The sequence below is a fragment of the Capra hircus genome, chromosome 18 (genome assembly GCF_001704415.2).
Source record: "Capra hircus breed San Clemente chromosome 18, ASM170441v1, whole genome shotgun sequence".
NCBI classification, from domain to species: Eukaryota; Metazoa; Chordata; class Mammalia; order Artiodactyla; family Bovidae; genus Capra; species Capra hircus.
In genome coordinates, this window is record NC_030825.1 from 65,176,778 (window position 1) to 65,184,469 (window position 7,692).

A 7,692-nucleotide genomic window follows, 5' to 3' on the forward strand; every position below is an offset into this window, starting at 1 on the left:
CCACCACCAAGAGACAAAAGCATTCAAGAACTGGAACCAGACTCCCTGACACAGAATTTTAAATAACTGTGAGTAATATGTTAAAGGCTCTAATGAAAAAGGTGTTTAACAGGCAAATTTGATGGGTCATTTGATCAGAGAGATGGAACTGTGAGAATCAAATGGAAATAATAAAAAATTAACACAGTAGAGAGGAACAAAACTTTCAACAGGCTCATAGGTATACCTGACACAGCCAAGGAAAGAATAACTGAATTTGAAGGTAAGTCAATAAAAAGTAGCTAAACTGGAACACTAAGGAGGGTAGGAGTGACAGCAAAGAGTAGATCACCCAAGAGCTGTGGGGAAAGATCTGTAGTCCCCACACAACATAATGGAATCCCAGAAGAAACAGAGGAAATGACTGATAAATATCTGAATAAATAATGGATAATGACAACAGAACATAAATCTATAAGGCTTAATACCAGGAAAGATTTTGTTAAGACATTACACAGGAACAAAATGGGGAGGGGGGACTGTATGAAATTTTTCATGAAAATATCTTTCAGAATTGATAGAGAAATGAAGACTTTCTAAAAGAAAGAAAAATAGAAAATACATTGCCAGAAGACCCTACTCTAAAACAAATGTTAAATGAAGTTCTTTAAGCAGAGGGATATGAACCATAGCATATACTCGGATATGCACGAAGATCTGGAAATGGAATAAATGAAGGTAAGATAATTTTCTTAACTTTTAGTTCAGTCAGTTCAGTCGCTCAGTCGTGTCCGACTCTTTGTGACCCCATGAATCGCAGCACCCAGGCCTCCCTGTCCATCACCAACTCCTGGAGTTCACTCAGACTTATGTCCATCGAGTCCGTGATGCCATCCAGGCATCTCATCCTCTGTCATCCCCTTCTCCTCCTGCCCCCAACCCCTCCCAGCATCAGAGTCTTTTCCAATAAGTCAACTGTTTGCCTGAGGTGGCCAAAGTACTGGAGCTTCAGCTTTAGCATCATTCCTTCCAAAGAAATCCCGGGGCTGATCTCCTTCAGAATGGACTGGTTGGATCTTCTTGCAGTCCAAGGGACTCTCGAGAGTCTTCTCCAACACCACAGTTCAAAAGCATCAATTCTTCGGTGCTCAGCCTTCTTCACAGTCCAACTCTCACATCATACATGACCACTGGAAAAACCATAGCCTTGACTAGACGGACCTTAGTCGGCAAAGTAATGTCTCTGCTTTTTAATATGCTGTCTAGGTTGGTCATAACTTTTCTTCCAAGGAGTAAGCGTCTTTTAATTTCATGGCTGCAGTCACCATCTGCAGTGATTCTGGAGCCCAGTAAAGTCTGACACTGTTTCCACTGTTCCCCATCTATTTCCCATGAAGTGATGGGACCAGATGCCATGATCTTTGTTTTCTGAATGTTGAGCTTTAAGGCAACTTTTTCACTCTCCACTTTCACTTTCATCAAGAGGCTTTTTAGTTCCTCTTCACTTTCTGCCATAAGGGTGGTGTCATCTGCATATCTGAGGCTATTGATATTTCTCCTGGCAATCTTGATTCCAGCTTGTGCTTCTTCCAGTCCAGCGTTTCTCATGATGTACTCTGCATATAAGTTAAAATAACAGGATGACAATATACAGCCTTGACGTACTCCTTTTCCTATTTGGAACCAGTCTGTTGTTCCATATCCAGTTCTAGCTGTTGCTTCCTGACCTGGATATAGGTTTCTCAAGAGGCAGGTCAGGTGGTCTGGTATTCCCATCTCTCTCAGAATTTTCCACAGATTATTGTGATCCACACAGTCAAGGCTTTGGCATAGTCAATAAAGCAGAAATAGATGTTTTTCTGGAACTCTCTTGCTTTTTCGAAGATCCAGTGGATGTTGGCAATTTGATCTCTGGTTCCTCTGCCTTTTCTAAAACCAGCTTGAACATTTGGAAGTTAATGGTTCACGTATTGCTGAAGCCTGGCTTGGAGAATTTTGAGCATTACTTTACTAGCATGTGAGATGAGTGCAATTGTGTGATAGTTTGAGCATTCTTTGGCATTGCCTTTCTTTGGGATTGGAATGAAAAGTGACCTTTTCCAGTCCTGTGGCCACTGCTGAGATTTCCAAGTTTGCTAGCATATTGAGTGCAGCACTTTCACAGCATCATCATTTAGGATTTGAAATAGCTAGAATAACTGGAATTCCATCACCTCCACTAGCTTTGTTCATAGTGATGCTTTCTAAGGCCCACTTGACTTCATATTCCAGGATGTCTGGCTCTAGATGAGTGATCACACCTCACTCATTACCTTGTGAGTAAGGTGATGTGTACCAAGTGATTACCTTGGCCGTGAAGATCTTTTTTGTACAGTTCTTCTGTGTATTCTTGCCACCTCTTCTTAATATCTTCTGCCTCTGTTGGGTCCGTACCATTTCTGTCCTTTATTGAGCTCATCTTTGCATGAAATGTTCCCTTGGTATCTCTAATTTTCTTGAAGAGATATCTAGTCTTCCCCATTCTGTTGTTTGCCTCTATTTCTTTGCATTGATCTCTGAGGAGATCAGTCTCTTGTCTCTTCTTGCTAGTCTTTGGAACTCTGCATTCACGTGCTTATATCTTTCCTTTTCTTCTTCACTGTTCGCTTCGCTTCTTTTCACAGCTATTTGTAAGGCCTCCTCAGACAGCCCTTTTGCTTTTTTGCATTTCTTTTCCATGGGGATGGTCTTGATCCCTGTCTCCTGTACAATGTCATGAACCTCTGTCCATAGTTCATGAGGCACTCTATCAGATCTAGGCCCTTAAATCTACTTCTCACTTCCACTGTATAATCATAAGGGATTTGATTTAGGTCATACCTGAATGGTCTAGTGGTTTTCCCTACTTTTCTTCAATTGAAGTCTGAATTTGGCAATAAGGAGTTCATGATCTGAGCCACAGTCAGCTCCTGGTCTTGTTTTTGTTGACTGTATAGAGCTTCTCCATCTTTGGCTGCAAAGAATATAATCAGTGTGATTTTGGAGTTGACCATCTGGTGATGTCCATGTGTAGAGTCTTCTCTTGTGTTGTTGGACTTTTGGAAGATAGCTGTCAACAGCTGTATGCTATAGCAGTATAAGTGTAAATATATGACAGAAACACAAAGGATGGGAGAGATTAGGAAACATCCTGTAATAACTCGTTACTTGAAGACGTATTCTGGTTAATTAGAGATGTACATTGTAACCTTAAGAGTAACCACTAAAACATTTTTTAAAGAGATGTAAGCAATTAAATAAAATGGAATAATAAAAAAATCCTTAGTTAACCCAATAGAAGGCAGAAAAAGAACAAAACCAAAGAATAGGCAGTTTTTCCTTTCTCAGACTCACATGTAAAAAAATTCAGGCAATCTGGGCAAGAGGTAACAGATCAGAAATTAGAAAGTCCCCAAATTTACCAACTGATTTTAAATTCAAGAACTTGTGTTATTTAACTTCTTAAAGTGCAGACGCCTCCACTGCTCCTACATCTCAGTCTCCCCCCAACTTCAGGCCATCCCACCTCGAGGACCAAGCCCACCTTCCCCTCAGCTGCCGACTCCACACAAAGCAGAACCTACTTCCTTTCACATTGGCTTCACGATCTTGTGCCAAGTTGACCTCTTGCTGCCCCATTATGCTTGATTCCCAGTACTTCTGCCACGTTGCCAAAAAATGGAATGAATTTTAAGTCATTTAGAAGAGAATGAGTAGCTCTTTGGGAAAAGTCAAGGCAGATTGTGCACTTATTTTTAACTGTTTCCTGTCAGTTCAGTTCAGTCACACAGTCTTGTCTGACTCTTTGTGACCCCATGGACTGCAGCATGCCAGGCCTCCCCGTCCATCACCAACTCCCAGAGCTTGCTCAAACTCCTGTCTGTCGAGTCAGTGATGCCATCCAACCATCTCATCCTCTGTCATCCCCTTCTCCTCCCATCTTCAATCTTTCCCAGCATCAGGGTCTTTTACAGTGAGTCGGCTCTTCGCATCAGGTGACCAAAGTAGTGGAGCTTCAGTTTCAGCATCCGTCCTTTCAATGAATTTCAGGACTGATTTCCTTTAGGACTGACTAGTTTGATCTCCTTTCAGTCTAAGGGATTCTCAAATAAGATGAGTCCTATACTTAAAATCTTATATTTTAATGTAATTTTATTTATGACTGTGCTGAGTCTTCGTTGCTGCGGGCCTTTCTCTGATGGCGGCGAGCGAGAGCTGGTCTCTAGTTGTGGTGCGTGGTTTCTCATTGGGGCGGCTTCTCTTGCTGTGGGGCAAGGGCTCTAGGGTGTGAATTCGTAGTTGTGGCTTCCGGGCTGTAGAGCACAGGCGCAGGAATTGCAGCGCCCGGATTTAGTTGTTCCACATCCTGTGGGGTCTTCCTGGATCAGGGACCAAGCCTGTCTCCTGCATTTGCAGGTGATTTCTTTACTACTGAGCCACCAGGGAATCTCCCAATCCTATATTTCTTCAAATGTGTTTGCAAGATACCAGGAATACAAGTTAATTTTGCAGGATAGTTAATTCTTCTGTTGATACTTTTTGACTGTGATTTTAATGATCTTTGGTAATAGACAAAACCTCATCTACCTTGCATGCTTCATGATTTATATAAGATCCTAAAAGGTGAGTTTAAGCTTGGATTTATTTCATGAAAGTTATAACATTTGCTGTAGGAAACTGGATCTATTGCTGTGGCAGATATATCAAGAAGTCAAATATTTATTCCTTTATAAAAAGCACCTGACAAAGGATAAAACAATAAGTTTAAAGAGATTGAGTAAGATTGGCAGTTTGAATCTTTCAGGAATTTTTCCTGAAAAATGAATGGCAAGGTTTTCCATTTTATCTAAGTGGTCAAATTTTTTGGTGTAAGGTTCCCAGTATTTATTCCCTTATCATCTGCTTAATAACTGTAGTGATGTCATCCCTGTCATTCCAGGTATTTGTAACTGGAATATTTTCTTTCGTGTTTGAGTGAAGATCTATTGGGTTTATTGACCTTTTATATTTGTTTCCTATTGATTTCTATTCTTTATTTCCATTATTATGCTACCTTTGGGTTTCATTGCTCTTCATCTTCTAATCTGATAAAGGTGAGACTGAAGCCAGTGAGAGCTTTATTTTACAATTTAGTGATGTTTCCTTCTAAGTAATGTGTCAGCTGCTTTCCATGTATTTTGATATGCTGTTACTAGTTACAATCCAAAATGCTTTGTTTTGCCTTTTCTTTTAACCTGTGGGTTACTAAAAATTGTGCTATTTAGATTCAAATATTTAGGAGCTTTCCAACTGTCTTACTGATTTCTGCCTGCCAGAGATGAGACGAGTGGAAGCACAGCTGTGAGTTACTGATCCGATGAGCCTGAGCACCGAGCCCAGCGTACCTGAGGCTGTGACATGCACGCTCTGCATCTTTCATTTATAGCAGCTGATAAATACCTTTTTCCTAAGCTGATTTGAATTGGGTTTCTATCAGAGTCCCGATTACAGTTGCTTTAATTTTATTTGTAAATGTACTAACTTTATATACTCCCCGAGTCTTCATGAGGGGTAAGGATTTAATTCATACCACCAAGTGGGTTATAATAGCTCCTCTGATGTGTTTTAACTTCAAATACAACTAACCTACATTTCTTCTATAGACTTTTGACAGATCTCCTGAATCCTCTCCATATACCATGAGCATATTGCCCCTTATCCTTGCTTCAAGCTCTTCCCTGTCAGCCTCCCACCATCCAGTCTATCAGCTGTATTTTGCCTTTATATTATTAAATAGATATCAGACATATACACACATACAGAGACTGCAGTGATTTGTCTATTTTAAAGCTGGAAATAAGGGGCTTCCCTTGTGGCTCAGCTGGTAAAGAATCCACTGCAATGCAGGAGACCTGGGTTTGATCCCTGGGTTGGGAAGATCCCCTGGAGAAGGGAAAGGCTACCCACCCCAGTATTCTGGCCTGGAGAATTCCATGGGGTCTGTTATACACGTACATGCACACACATACAGACACTTAAGGGATTTGTCTATTCTAAAGCTGGAAGTAGCACTAGATCCTTCTCACAGTATAAATGTCCTCTAAGAGGCAGAGCCAGGCATTGCTGATTACATTCCCTCCTCTATGAGGCCAGTGTTAGGGTCCCAGTGCTCAAGGTTTTCCCCATATTCTGTTTCCAAAGTCATGTCACATTTTATGGGGCTTGCTTTATATTAGGACCATGATACCTGATTGGAGAAGGAAATGGCAACCCACTCCAGTGTTCTTGCCTGGAGAATCCCAGGGACGGGGGAGCCTGGTGGGCTGCCGTCTGGGGTCGCACAGGGTCGGACACGACTGAAGCGACTTAGCAGCAGCATGATGTCTGGTATGGCTTCTCCTTTGTTTTTCCCAAGCCAATAATTGTCTGTCTTTCCTTCTGACGAATGTTTGTTTTCACCATATTACAGAAATCCTCAAACTCTGTGTTGATTTTATTTAATGTAACCCATCCCTTCCTTTCTCCCTGAAGTTTCTCTTCACTGACTCCCTGGATAACTAGCCTACCAGTAATTTGGTCTGATTTTTACAGTGATCATCCTAGTCACCCTCAACACCACTTTACTAGGTTAGATTCTGTTTTTCACCTTTTCCATCCAGATTTTGCTAAAGCTAATCATTCACTGCCCTATTGAAAGACAAGTGGACGTAAACCGAAGCAAACTGTATAGACAGAATATCAGTATTTGGCCTCATGTTTCACTACCGTTCCAGTATAAACTTCTAGATCCAAAGCAGTTTCAAGTCCTAAGTTGGAAGCTGCTGTTCTGTATTCTACCATCTAATATTGCTCATTGGAGGGAAGGCTAATTCTATCTCAGTCATTATTCTTTATTAGGAGAAATTCACATTTTTTGAAAGCTTTTAGGATAGTGTCCTCTTCATTGTTACAGAATTCCACAAGCATATTTCTGGGTGTCTTTTAAAATTTTTTTCTATTATAATATGGTTTTTGCCAGTTCAGCCTGCCCAACATTCAAGTGAGCTATTCCTCGCTGAGCATTCATAACTTTCTTCAGTTTAGAAAGATTCTTAATCGTTTGACACATTCCTGTTTTCTCTATTATTATTTTTTGTGTGTGTCTGTGTATGTGTGGTGGAACTCGCATTAACTAGACAGGCCTTCTACTAGACTTCCAAGTCACTTTTGTTTCTCATTTTCTTCCAAATTTATGAAATGGAAGAATTTCCACAACTTTCTTTGAAACCTTCTATTATAACAGTAATTTTTTTTTAAATTCCTAGGAGTTGTCTTATTTCTTTTTGGTAGCTTCTCATATTTGCTTTGAAAGTGTAACATCTATTCCAATTTCAAACGTACACTTTCAGTTCTAGCCTCATTATATAACTTCACCTGCCCCAGGTTTAGTCTGTCTCTTGGTCCTCATCATGCTGATACTCTTCCATCATCTGTGATGATCCTCAGCTGTCTGTTCACATTTGAGAATGATACTGTTTGACTCTCCTAGGTAGACAGTAGGAGGTCTTTGGTTATTCTCACTACAGATCTGTTCCGCTGAATGAAGCGATTTATTGGGATTTCAGTGTGCCTGGGAAGGCCTGGAGAGATGATGAGAGTCTCCAAATTCCAGGAAAGGTTTCAACTTAAGCTACCAACTCTCTTTCTAGTTGCTCTAGTTCTCCGTAAGTTCATTGA